General features: G+C 55.7%; 1 long non-coding RNA gene across 1 annotated transcript; it reads left to right on the top strand.

Moving 5' to 3' along the window:
• The first annotated feature begins 5,720 nt into the window (after positions 1–5,720).
• LOC110258645 lies at positions 5,721–9,845 on the top strand. The gene is made up of 3 exons (XR_002341212.1): positions 5,721–5,807; positions 6,534–6,558; positions 9,615–9,845. It is a non-coding gene; the product is annotated as an uncharacterized LOC110258645 (long non-coding RNA).
• Positions 9,846–13,543: the final 3,698 nt, after the last annotated feature.

Consider the following 13,543-nt stretch of genomic DNA (forward strand, 5'->3'; position numbering starts at 1 on the left):
GATCCTGGGATGGCGGGTCTCTTTACCCGACACCGATGGTCTTCCTTAGATGTCCACGCAGCAGTGGGACTGCGGGGTCCCGTGCTAGGTCCGTGGGCAGCTTCCTGAGGACCTGCCATAGTGTTTCCGTCCTGGCTGGGCCAGCTGACCTTCCCGCCAAGCGTAGAGAAGTCCCAGGTAGTCACATCTCCCAGACGACTGTTCACGCTTGAAACACTCCGCGTCCTACGAGGAGGGAGGTGATAGCTCGTTGTGCCTTTGCCTTGCCTTGCCGTGTGGTGGGTGACTTTGGGAAACGTTCCGTGTGTGTGCTGCTGTCTGTTGTCTTCTTGGACGGAGGCGGTCTCCCAGGCTTCCGCTCACCTACACCCTGAGTTATTGCCTTTGGGTCAATTGATTTGGCGTGTTTCCCACAGATTCTGGACATGAGCCCCTGTTCCAAATGTAAGGTTTGCAGATAGCGTCTTCTGCGGGTTGTCTTCCATTCAGTGGCTCGTCAGACACTGTCCTTTCTGTTTGTCTCTGTGTTCATTGAGGTGGCCGTGTTGTTTCATTTCTGGCCGTGTAGCAACATTCCCCAGGCGTGTGTGTGCATAAACACAGGTTCCTTTGGACTGTTATCGTCCGTCCCGGTCGATTCAGGAGATGGGATCCAGTTCCCCGTGCGCTGCAGCAGGAGGACCTCGTCGTCGCTCCCATTCTCAATGCCGTAGTGGCATCGACTCCCCCCAAACGCCCAGTCCGTGCCCTTCACGAAAGCCACAAGTCTGTTCTCTGTGTCCGTGGGTTTTGTGGACAGGGTCCTTGTGCCATGGTTTAGACTCCACATCTAAGTGAGATCTCTCTCTTTGTCACGTACTTCGCTTGTATGAGAATGTCTCGATCCAGCCCTATGGTTTTGAATGGCATGGTTCTTCTGGATTTCTGGCTGAGTCGTGAATCCTCGTGTATGTGGACCACATGGTCGTGATCCATCCCTGTGCCTGTGGACATGAGGTGGCGTCCCTGTCCTGGCTGTTGTGAAGTGGTGCCGCCATACACCACAGGGGACATGTGTCTCTTTCCTGGATACGTGTGTCGTGGTATCTTCCAGGGCGCTCGCTCGGCTTGCTGGTCGCATGCTGTGCTGCGTTCCGTTTGGAGGCCCCTCCGTGGTGCCTTCGTAGTGGTTGTACCGGTGTACGTCGCACCGGCAGTCGCTGGGGTGGACGCCTTGCTCCAGCCGTGTCTGCGACCGACACCAGAGCTGGCGGCAACGCTGGATCCTTAACCCCCTCGGCGAGGCCAGGGATCAGCCCGCAAGCTCGTGGTCCTGGTCGGATTTGTTCCGCTGCGCCTCGACGCCCCGACGGGAACTCCTGGCTTGTTCTTGCTGTTGCTGTGAGGTGTATGAGTTTCTTATGTGTGCTTGGAGAGGAACCTCACGGGCAAGGGGTGCCCGTCTCCTCAGTGTTCTGTAGAGCTGCTGTCCACAGCGTGGCAGCCGCTGTCCAGAGGGAGCCATTATGCTTCATTGAATTCAGCCAGTAGTTAGGTCTGCCTCTGCAGTGAACAGAAGAAAGCAGCAAGGGTTCACTCCCCGAGCCAGCACGCAAGGGTGTCCGTGCAGCTGGACTTTCAGGTGTGTCACGCTGGGGCTGAGGCCTCCGGAGGGACTCCTAGAAGGGAGGCGTGCGTGTAAAGCGCCATCCCTCAGCAGCCCACGATCTCAGACGGTTGCCACTGTGGCCAGTGTTTATTGATGCTTCTGAGGCCATAGAGCACGCACGGGGAAGTTCTGAGCACACGGAGGACAAGCCAGGGCGGTGCTGTGTGGCCGCAGTCAACCCTAAGTAGGGGTCCGAGTGGGGGACGGTCGCTAACACCTCGATTCCTCATGTCTGTGTTTCTGCAGCTGGAGCTTGGAGAGTGTGTGTGAGAGCGAACCTCGCTGACAGCAACCTCGCAGAAAGTGATCGAGGTAAGAACAGCTCCTCAGGTAGGAGCCAGTGGGAGAGGGTCCCGGGACACTTGGGTTAGGCCTGCTGCCTTGGAGGGTGGGGCGGGTGAGTGTGCAATTGCAAAAGAGAAAGAAATGGTGTAAAGATGTTCGTCGCCTATGTCCTAAGGAGGGGAGCAGGTATGAGATGCCCGAATGTTGGCATCTGTGCTCACGTGTGTTGGCGGGCCTCAGTCCCTGGAGCAGAGGGAGGCCTGGCACCTGGAGGAAAAACCCGGGTGATGCTGTGTGACCCGCCGTCACCTCGGGGAGCCGGGGGAAACGGGAGGGCCACTCCTTCTCACGCCTCGCTCCCCGCGGTGTGGTTTCTACAGACTCGGTGGCGGAGCGCACCGACTGCCGCCAGGATGAGGAGGCTGCAGGTAGGGAAGAGCACGCAGCTGGGATCCAGGGGGAGAGGGTCCTGGGAGCAGCTGGGTCCACTGCTGCCGGGAGAGGGCGGAAGGGGGCTAGGACTTGGGTGGGTGGCCTACTGAGCGGAACTCCGCTGTGGTGTTTCCCCTCTGAAGTTGCTAAGCCGAAGACGACTTGGGTCCCTGGTCTTTGTTGTGCTGTGTTTGGATCGTGTCTCCTTCCTTTGAGAGGGAGAATGGCTTTTCCCTCCCGAAGCGGCTCCTTCCAGCTCTTGTCTCTGGCCATGGTGCCAGCTTGCTTGTGGGTCGCACCCTGAGGGTCCTGTGCACAAGAGCTGTTGACTTAGTTTCCTTTGTTGCCCTTGAGGGCCCTGGTGTGGTGGGACGCAACCCTCTCCTAGGCCCTTGACCCTGGAGACCAAGTTTGCCTGGTGAGTGTCAGGTGGCGGGTGAGAAGGCAGGTCTCTCCCTCTGCACGTTTGGGATTTCTGGCCTCCCTGTCCTGGTGTGTCCTGGTGGTGTGTCCTGAGGGAAGGGGCGTTCCCAGAGTTGGATGCCCAGACCTGGGACGTGAGGCGCAGAGAGATCTACGTCCCCTTCCCTGGCATTTTTTCTTCTACAGGGGATGTGAGGAGTTCCCTAGTGTCCTATAGGTTAAGGGTCCAGTGTTGGATCCCTGCTGTGGTGCAGATTCAAGCCCTGGGCTGGGAACTTCAGCATGCCCTGGGAGTGGTGAAAATCAGTCAGTCGATCAGTCAGTGGGATTGACCTCAGACCATTCTGCATGGTCATTATCTTGGTTGTCTCCGCTCCCAAGAGGCATTTTCACACAAACCCTGTGTGGGGAGGCAACGGTTGGAAGTGCACCCCAAAGAGCAAGATCTCTCTAAGTAGAACTTGGATGCTGGAGGCTCTGCTGGGCAGGTGGGGATTGTGGGCATTGAGGGCTTGGCCTGGAGTCAGCTGTTGGTCATTTCCCTGTGGTCTTCTGCAATCAGTATATCACTCGTTCTCTCTGTTGTCATGTATTTCCAGACTGTTGCTTTGGGAGCAAAGGATCGTGCTTCAAAAGTCTGAGGACAAGTTTGTCCTCTGCGAGCTTGGCTAGAATAATTCCCCGGTGGCCACACAACAGGGTGCACCTTGCCACTGAGCCAGATGAAGGTACTGTGGGACCTGACTCAGTACATTCAGGCATGGACAATGATCTAGTTCATCAGTGTTCCAAATTCCGAACAAACTCTACACATGCTAAGCCATGTCTTCTTTACTGCATGATGGAAATCAAATGAACTAACTTGGAGTTCCTGTCGTGGCGGCAGTGGTTAACGAATCCGACTAGGAACCATGAGGTTGCGAGTTGATCTCTGGCCTTGCTCAGTGGGTTAAGGATCCGGGGTTGCCGTGAGCTGTGGTGTAGGTCGCAGATGCGGTTCGGATCCCGAGTTGCAGTGGCTCTGGCGTAGGCTAGTGGCTACAACTCTGATTAGACCCCTGTCCTGGGAACCTCCGTGTGCCAAGGGAAGCGGCCTAGAAAAGGCAAAATGGCCAAAAGCCAAGCAAGCAAGCAACCAACCAAAAAGCAAATTGAATAACTCCGTTGGTAATTTCACAACCATGGAAATAATGATTCATTTAAACTCAACATTTGGTTCCTGGTTAAAAGCAAAGGTGACCTCACTCACGTTTGACGTTCGCTGATATTTGATGTTCTAGTTGTACTAGATCCCTCCACGGAACCACATTCCCAATTGGAAAACAATACTAGACGTGATTTAGAACAACAAGATCATACTAAGAGGAAATGGTGAACAGATATCACAGAAAGCTCCCCTAACCCATTCCTCCAATTCCACCAGTGACAACGTCCGGCACTGAATGGGGAACTCGTGGTACACTGAGCGGCAAAAGGGTCATACAGTTTAATTAATGAAAAGTTCCCCGTATACATTCAGGTTCATTTTTGTGCTGTGACGTTAGTTGAGGTGGACACATGCGCAATATTACGAGTCCCCAGGATGTTACCACAGAGACCGTGTACACTCTCATTTGTAGCAGCGCGTTATTCCTAACAGCCAAAAGGTGAAACCAATCCCAAGGGACAGGAAGAGATCAGGGAGAGATCAAATGCGATATGTACCCGAAGAGAACAGTGTTGCACCAGAAACAAAATTAAACTATTAGATAGGTTATCACATGGGGGATGCAAAATAAAACACTGTTAACAGTAGTGACGAGTTCCATCGTGGCATGGCAGAAGTGAGTCCGACTGGAACCATGAGATTGCGGGTTCGATCCCTGGCCTCCTCGCTCAGTGGGTTAAGGATCCGGTGATGCCGTGAGCTGTGGTGTAGGTGGCAGATGGGCTGGGATCCTGCCTTGCTGTGGCTCTGGCGTAAGCCGGCAGCTACAGCGCCGATGAGACCCCTAGCCTGGGAACCTCCATATGCCATGGGTGTGGCCCTAAGGAAGCGACAAGGATGACAAGAAAAAAAAATGGTGAAATCAGGCAGCACAGCAACAGAGATAGTGTGCAATTCAACACATAGGCGGCAAAGTAGACTAGGCAGACTGTCAGAGCTGGAACGGAGAGATGGCTAAGACCTGGCAGCAGGGCTGAAGGGGGAGTCAGTCACTCCTGCATGGGTGCAGAGGTCCTGTGAGTCACGACGAGAAAGGTTGAGAAAGGTTGTTAGGGACAGTGGTGCAAAGTACGTAGCATCGGGAAGTCCTGCTCTCCTCCCCCTGCCTGAGTCTCCTATTGCCAAAGTATTCCAAAGAGAAGTATTACGTGTCTAAGAAGAGAAAAGAGGTGACGCATTGCGGAGGATGGAGCGTGAACACAGGAGCACCCTGTGGGAAGAGTAGGGAAGCGGAAATGATCTCCTGCCAATTTCAGCAGATGGAGGAATGGGGCCGGAGGTGAAAATGGGCAGGAGGACTCGGGAGGCTCTCTGGTGGCAGCAGAGCCGGCGTGCTCGTGTTGGCCATTTCTCAGCTGGGGAATCGCCACGGAGAGGTTCCCTTAGCAAGAGAGGCAGAGGCTCCCTTTCTCAGGTCTTTCAGGGTGCTGTCTGCCTTCCTTCGAGACGTTTCCCCAGGAGGATGGGCCAAGAGGAGCTCCGTCCGTGCCTCATCCCGCCCCCGCCCCCAGCCCCAGCCCTCGACTCCCAGCCCCTGTCCAGTCAGGTGAGGCGCCCAGAGTACCTCGTGAGCAGCACCACCGCCTTGCTGACAGTGACTTGTGTGTCCCCCAGGAACTCACGACGACGATGTTGTGGAGGCCGGTGGGAGTGAGAAGACCGAGGCAAAGCCCCGGGCTGGGGGACATGAGGACGAGGCGGCCCCAGTACCTGAGGTGGAGGGGAGGAGGAGGCGGGCCAGCCCCGTGAAAATGGCCAGGAGGAGTCCTAGCCATCGCCTGGGCTGAGCCGGAAGACGAGCCTGGCCCCAAGGTAAGCTCACCTTTCTTGATGTGAGGTTGGAAAAGGTGCCTCCTTTCTTCTTGATGTACCTCCTTCAGAAATGGAAATCTGAGAAAGTCCACTGTAGATGATATATGCAGATTGCTGTGCGGAGGACTGTTGAGTCCAAGTTTGGTACCAAGCAGTAGCTCCTTCCCCGGGGCATTTGCAAAAGGGACCGCATCAGTTCCCAAGTGTGCAGTAGGGAGCATATGTCTTTGAAGAAGCCGGAATGTTGTTTGTCTGTTTGTCTTTTTTGCCTTTTCTAGGCCCCTCCCGCGGCATATGGAGATGAGGTTCCCAGGCTAGGGGTCTGATCGGAGCTGTAGCCACCGGCCTACGCCAGAGCCACAGCAACGTGGGATCCGAGCCTCGTCTGCCACCTACACCACAGCTCAGGGCAGCGCCGGATACTTCACCCACTGAGCAAGGCCAGGGATCGAACCCGCAACCTCATGGTTCTTGGTCGATTCGTTAACCACTGTGCCCCGATGGAAGTCCAAAGAAGCCTGAAAGTTTGTTAAAATGTACGAGGACTTGGGAGATCTTCCATGAAAAGCTGGCGCCTTTTCCAAAGGGGTCTTCGCCGTGTTCTTTGGGGAAACGGACTCAACGCTGCCTCTGTCTGCGTGCCTGCGGTCCCCAACGGCAGGAAGACCTGTGGCCGCAGTGCAGAGGATGCTGTGACACTCACCGTGTTTCTCTGTCTCATCACAGGTGGACGGGGCGGACGATGAAATCTGTGAGTATTCTGGAGCCCGGCTGTGCTGAGGAGAAGTCCAGGTGTTGAGGAAATGGGGGGGGGGGCCCGCGAGGGAGGCGGGGTGGGGGGGCTCTCCTGCTCCTTTGGTTGCAGAGACACCCTGATCTGGGTTCCTCCTGGGAAATGAGGGTGAAGGATGGGGTGAAAGAGACGGACTTCCCAAGAAGGGCCACCCCAGGTTCTAGGGGTCCCTGGACGAAAGGAGGCTCTTTGTATGGCGTGGGTAGGTGTCGGGGGACACTGCGGGGGGGCGGGGGAGGGTGGTGCGTGTGAGGGCCTGCTGGTGTGATGGCAATCAGTGTGAGTGGTGTGTGCTGTGGGAGCCGTGGCTTAGCACCACAACAGCTGTCCAGCTTCTAATTGAGGAGTCTCACGATGACCGCAGGCTAACCGTCCATTCCCTCGTTCTGCCCGCACCGGCTGGGAGCAAGGGTTTGGGGGAAAGGCATTGCTTCCTCTGTTGGTCTTCTTCCTTTTCGCTTCCCTCTCTGCCTTGTGTGGACTTGATACCGTTGTTCAAACACGTGCCAGGGACTCGAGCCCCTTCAGGCTGTGAGTGTCCCGAGGAGTGTTGTGAACGCTGTGCTCCACCCGCACTCCTGCCCACTCTGGGCAGCCACCCTTCCAGCCTCTGCTCAGGAGTGGTGTGTCAGACACTTGATGCGCATGACATCAGAGAGTCTTTGTCCTTCTGTGCCTGACTTGCTTCGCTTGAAATGCTGTCCTCCAGCGAGTTCCTGTCGAGGCTCAGGGTCATGAACCCGAGTGGTATCTCTGAGGAGGCGGATTCGACCCTTGGCCTTGCTCAGGGGAAGAATCCACGTGCGTGAGCTGCCCGCAGAGGTCCCAGACGCGGCTGGTATCCAGCTTTGCTGCAGCTGGGGTGTAGGCCGGTGGCTACAGCTCTGATTTGCCGCCTCTCCTGGGAATTTCCGTATGCCGCGGGGGCCGCCCTCAAACCCCGAGACGAATCGATCAGTAATGTCCTCCCAGTTCTCTGTGCACTGCTGCAGTGGGTAGGGTTCTGTGGGCTGTATCCATCCCGTTGTCTTCTCAGTCTGTGTGCCCGTGGGCACTGGGGCTCTGTTTCTGTTGGGCTCTCGTGTGTGTGGCGCTGCCGGGATCCTGGGATGGCGGGTCTCTTTACCCGACACCGATGGTTCTTCCTTTAGATGTCCACGCAGCAGTGGGACTGCGGGTCCCGTGCTAGGTCCGTGGGCAGCTTTCCTGAGGACCTGCCATAGTGTTTCCCGTCCTGGCTGGGCCAGCTGACCTTCCCGCCCACAGCGTAGAGAATCCCAGGTAGTCACATCTTCCCAGACGACCTGTTCACGCTTGAAAACACTCCGCGTCCTACGAGGAGGGAGGTGATAGCTCGTTGTGCCTTTGCTTTGCTTGCCGTTGTGGTGGGTGACTTTGGGAAACGTTCCGTGTGTGTGCTGCTGTCTGTTGTCTTCTTGGACGGAGGCGGTCTCCCAGGCTTCCGCTCACCTACACCTGAAGTTATTGCCTTTGGGTCAATTGATTTGGCGTTGTTTCCCACAGATTCTGGACATGAGCCCCTGTTCCAAATGTAAGGTTTGCAGATAGCGTCTTCTGCGGGTTGTCTTTCCATCAGTGGCTCGTCAGACACTGTCCTTTCTGTTGTCTCTGTGTTCATTGAGGTGCCGTGTTGTTTCATTTTCTGCCGTGTAGCAACATTCCCCAGGCGTGTGTGTGCATAAACACAGGTTCCTTTGGACTGTTATCGTCCGTCCCGGTCGATTTCAGGAGATGGGATCCAGTTCCCCGTGCGCTGCAGCAGGAGACCTCGTCGTCGCTCCATTCTCAATGCCGTAGTGGCATCGACTCCCCCAAACGCCCAGTCCGTGCCCTTCACGAAAGCCACAAGTCTGTTCTCTGTGTCCGTGGGTTTGTGGACAGGGTCTTGTGCCATGGTTTAGACTCCACATCTAAGTGAGATCTCTCTCTTTGTCACGTACTTCGCTTTGTATGAGAATGTCTCGATCCAGCCCTATGGTTTGAATGGCATTGGTTCTTCTTGGATTTTCTGGCTGAGTCGTGAATTCCCTCGTGTATGTGGACCACATGGTCGTGATCCATCCCTGTGCCTGTGGACATGAGGTGGCGTCCCTGTCCTGGCTGTTGTGAGTGGTGCCGCCATACACACACAGGGGCATGTGTCTCTTCCTGGATACGTGTGTCGTGGTATCTTCCAGGGTGCTCGCTCGGCTTGCTGGGTCGCATGCTGTGCTGCGTTCCGTTTTGGGAGGCCCTCCGTGGTGCCTTCGGTAGTGGTTGTACCGGTGTACGTTCGCACCGGCAGTGCTGGGGGGGGAGGCCTTTGCTCCAGCCGTGTCTGCGACCGACACCAGAGCTGGCGGCAACGCTGGATCCTTAACCCCCTCGGCGAGACCAGGGATCAGCCCCCGCAAGCTCGTGGTCCGGTCGGATTTGTTCCGCTGCGCCCGACGCCCCGACGGGAACTCCTGGCTGTTTCTTGCTGTTGCTGTGAGGTGTATGAGTTTCTTTATGTGTGCTTTGGAGAGGAACCCTCACGGGAGGGGTGCCCGTCTCCTCAGTGTTCTGTAGAGCTGCTGTCCACAGCGTGGCAGCCGCTGTCCAGAGGGAGCCATTTATGCTTCATTGAATTCAGCCAGTAGTTAAGGTCTGCCTCTGGCAGTGAACAGAAGAAAGCAGCCAAGGGTTCACTCCCCCGAGCCAGCACGCAAGGGTGTCCGTGCAGCTGGACTTTCAGGTGTGTCACGCTGGGGCTGAAGGCCTCCGGAGGGACTCCTAGAAGGGAGGCGTGCGTTGTAAAGCGCCATCCCTCAGCAGCCCACGATCTCAGACGGTTTGCCACTGTGGCCAGTGTTTTATTGATGCTTCCTGAGGCCATAGAGCACGCACGGGGAAGTTCTGAGCACACGGAGGACAAGCCAGGGCGGTGCTGTGTGGCCGCAGTCAACCCTAGTAGGGGTCCGAGTGGGGGACGGTCGCTAACACCTCGATTCCTCATGTCTGTGTTTCTGCAGCTTGGAGCTTGGAGAGTGTGTGTGAGAGCGACCTCGCTGACAGCAACCTCGCAGAAAGTGATCGAGGTAAGAACAGCTCTCAGGTAGGAGCCAGTGGGAGAGGGTTCCCGGGACACTTGGGTTAGGCTGCTGCTTGGAGGGTGGGGCGGGTGAGTGTGCAATTGCAAAAGAGAAAGAAATTGGTGTAAAGATGTTCGTCGCCTATGTTCCTAAGGAGGGGGAGCAGGTATGAGATGCCCCGAATGTTGGCATCTGATGCTCACGTTGTGTTGGCGGGCCTCAGTCCCTGGAGCAGAGGGAAGGCCTGGGCACCTGGAGGAAAACCCGGGTGATGCTGTGTGACCCGCCGTCACCTCGGGGAAGCCGGGGAACGGGAGGGCCACTCCTTCTCACGCCTCGCTTCCCGCGGTGTGTTTCTACAGACTCGGTGGCGGAGCGCACCGACTGCCGCCAGGATGAGGAGGCTGCAGGTAGGGAAGAGCACGCAGCTGGGATCCCAGGGGGAGAGGGTTCCTGGAGCAGCTGGGTTCCACCTGCTGCCGGGAGAGGGCGGAAGGGGGCTAGGACTTGGGTGGGTGGCCTACTGAGCGGAACTCCGCTGTTGGTGTTTTCCCCCTCTGAAGTTGCTAAGCCGAAGACGACTTGGGTCCCTGGTCTTTGTTGTGCTGTGTTTGGATTCGTGTCTCCTTCCTTTGAGAGGGAGAATGGCTTTTCCCTCCCGAAGCCGGCTCCTTCCAGCTCTTGTCTCTGGCCATGTGCCAGCTTGCTTTGTGGGTCGCACCCTGAGGGTCCTGTGCACAAGAGCTGTTGACTTAGTTTCTTTGTTGCCCTTGAGGGCCCTGGTGTGGTGGACGCAACCCTCTCCTAGGCCCTTGACCCTGGAGACCAAGTTTGCCTGGTGAGTGTCAGGTGGCGGGTGAGAAGGCAGGTCTCTCCCTCTGCACGTTTGGGATTTCTGGCCTCCCTGTCCTGGTGTGTCCTGGCGGTGTGTCCTGAGGGAAGGGGCGTTCCCAGAGTTGGATGCCCAGACCTGGGACGTGAGGCGCAGAGAGATCTACGTCCCCTTCCCTGGCATTTTTTTCTTCTACAGGGGATGTGAGGAGTTCCCTAGTGTCCTATAGGTTAAGGGTCCAGTGTTGGATCCCTGCTGTGGTGCAGATTCAAGCCCTGGGCTGGGAACTTCAGCATGCCCTGGGAGTGGTGAAAATCAGTCAGTCGATCAGTCAGTGGGATTGACCTCAGACCATTCTGCATGGTCATTATCTTGGTTGTCTCCGCTCCCAAGAGGCATTTTCACACAAACCCTGTGTGGGGAGGTAACGGTTGGAAGTGCACCCCAAAGAGCAAGATCTCTCTAAGTAGAACTTGGATGCTGGAGGCTCTGCTGGGCAGGTGGGGATTGTGGGCTTGAGGGCTTGGCCTGGGAGTCAGCTGTTGGTCATTTCCCTGTGGTCTTCTGCAATCAGTATATCACTCGTTCTCTCTGTTGTCATGTATTTTCCAGACCTGTTGCTTTGGGAGCAAAGGATCGTGCTTCAAAAGTCTGAGACAAGTTTGTCCTCTGCGAGCCTTGGCTAGAATAATTCCCGGTGGCCACACAACAGGGTGCACCTTGCCACTGAGCCAGATGAAGGTACTGTGGGACCTGACTCAGTACATTCAGGCATGGACAATGATTCTAGTTCATTCAGTGTTCCAAATTTCCGAACAAACTCTACACATGCTAAGCCATGTCTTTCTTTTACTGCATGATGGAAATTCAAATGAACTAAACTTGGGAGTTCCTGTCGTGGCGCAGTGGTTAACGAATCCGACTAGGAACCATGAGGTTGCGAGTTTGATCTCTGGCCTTGCTCAGTGGGTTAAGGATCCGGCGTTGCCGTGAGCTGTGGTGTAGGTCGCAGATGCGGTTCGGATCCCGAGTTGCAGTGGCTCTGGCGTAGGCTAGTGGCTACAACTCTGATTAGACCCCTGTCCTGGAACCTCCGTGTGCCAAGGGAAGCGGGCCTAGAAAAGGCAAAATGGCCAAAAGCCAAGCAAGCAAGCAACCAACCAAAAGCAAATTGAATAACTCCGGTTGGTAATTTCACAACCATGGAAATAATGATTCATTTAAAACTCAACATTTGGTTCCTGGTTAAAAGCAAAGGTGACCTCACTCACGTTTTGACGTTCGCTTGATATTTGATGTTTCTAGTTGTACTAGATCCCTCCACGGAACCACATTTCCCATTGGAAAACAATACTAGACGTGATTTAGAACAACAAGATCATACTAAGAGGAAATGGTGAACAGATATCACAGAAAGCTCCCCTAACCCATTCCTCCAATTTCCAACCAGTGGACAACGTCCGGCACTGAATGGGGAACTCGTGGTACACTGAGCGGCAAAAGGGTCATACAGTTTTTAATAATGAAAAGTTTCCCCGTATACATTCAGGTTCATTTTTTGTGCCTGTGGACGGTTAGTTGAGGTTGGACACATGCGCAAATATTACGAGTCCCCAGGATGTTACCACAGAGACCGTGTACACCTTCATTTGTAGCAGCGCGTTATTCCTAACAGCCAAAAGGTGAAACCAATCCCAAGGGACAGGAAGAGATCAGGGGAGAGATCAAATGCGATATGTACCCCGAAGAGAACAGTGTTGCACCAGAAACAAAATTAAAAACTATTAGATAGGTTATCACATGGGGGATGCAAAATAAAACACTGCTTTAACAGTAGTGACGAGTTCCCATCGTGGCATGCAGAAGTGAGTCCGACCTGGAACCATGAGATTGCGGGTTCGATCCCTGGCCTCCTCGCTCAGTGGGTTAAAGGATCCGGTGATGCCGTGAGCTGTGGTGTAGGTGGCAGAATGGGGCTGGGATCCTGCCTTGCTGTGGCTCTGGCGTAAGCCGGCAGCTACAGCGCCGATGAGACCCCTAGCCTGGGAACCTCCATATGCCATGGGTGTGGCCCTAAGGAAGCGACAAGGATGACAAGAAAAAAAAATGGTGAAATCAGGCAGCACAGCAACAGAGATAGCGTGCAATTCAACACATAGGCGGCAAGTAGACTAGGCAGACTGTCAGAGCTGGAACGGAGAGATGGCTAAGACCTGGCAGCAGGGCTGAAGGGGGAGTCAGTCACTCCTGCATGGGTGCAGAGGTCCTGTGAGTCACGACGAGAAAGGTTGAGAAAGGTTGTTAGGGACAGTGGTGCAAAGTACGTAGCATCGGGAAGGCCTGCTCTCCCTCCCCCTGCCTGAGTCTCCTATTGCCAAAGTATTCCAAAGAGAAGTATTACGTGTCTAAGAAGAGAAAAGAGGTGACGCATTGGGAGGATGGAGCGTGAACACAGGAGCACCCTGTGGGAAGAGTAGGGAAGCGGAAATGATCTCCTGCCATTTCAGCAGATGGAGGAATGGGGCCGGAGGTGAAAATGGGCAGGAGGACTCGGGAGGCTCTCTGGTGGCAGCAGAGCCGGCATGCTCGTGTTGGCCATTTCTCAGCTGGGGAATCCGCCACGGAGAGGTTCCCTTTAGCAAGAGAGGCAGAGGCTCCCTTTCTCAGGTCTTTCAGGGTGCTGTCTGCCTTCCTTCGAGACGTTTCCCCAGGAGGATGGGCCAAGAGGAGCTCCGTCCGTGCCTCATCCCGCCCCCGCCCCCAGCCCCAGCCCTCGACTCCCAGCCCCTGTCCAGTCAGGTGAGGCGCCCAGAGTACCTCGTGAGCAGCACCACCGCCTTGCTGACAGTGACTTGTGTGTCCCCCTAGAACGCACGACGACGATGTTGTGGAGGCCGGTGGGAGTGAGAAGACGAGGCAAAGCCCCGGGCTGGGGGACATGAGGACGAGGCGGCCCCAGTACCTGAGGTGGAGGTGGAGGAGGAGGCGGGCCAGCCCCGTGAAAATGGCCAGGAGGAGTCCAGCCATCGCCTGGGCG

The sequence above is a fragment of the Sus scrofa genome, unplaced genomic scaffold, assembly GCF_000003025.6.
Source record: "Sus scrofa isolate TJ Tabasco breed Duroc unplaced genomic scaffold, Sscrofa11.1 Contig2647, whole genome shotgun sequence".
Taxonomy (NCBI): domain Eukaryota; kingdom Metazoa; phylum Chordata; class Mammalia; order Artiodactyla; family Suidae; genus Sus; species Sus scrofa.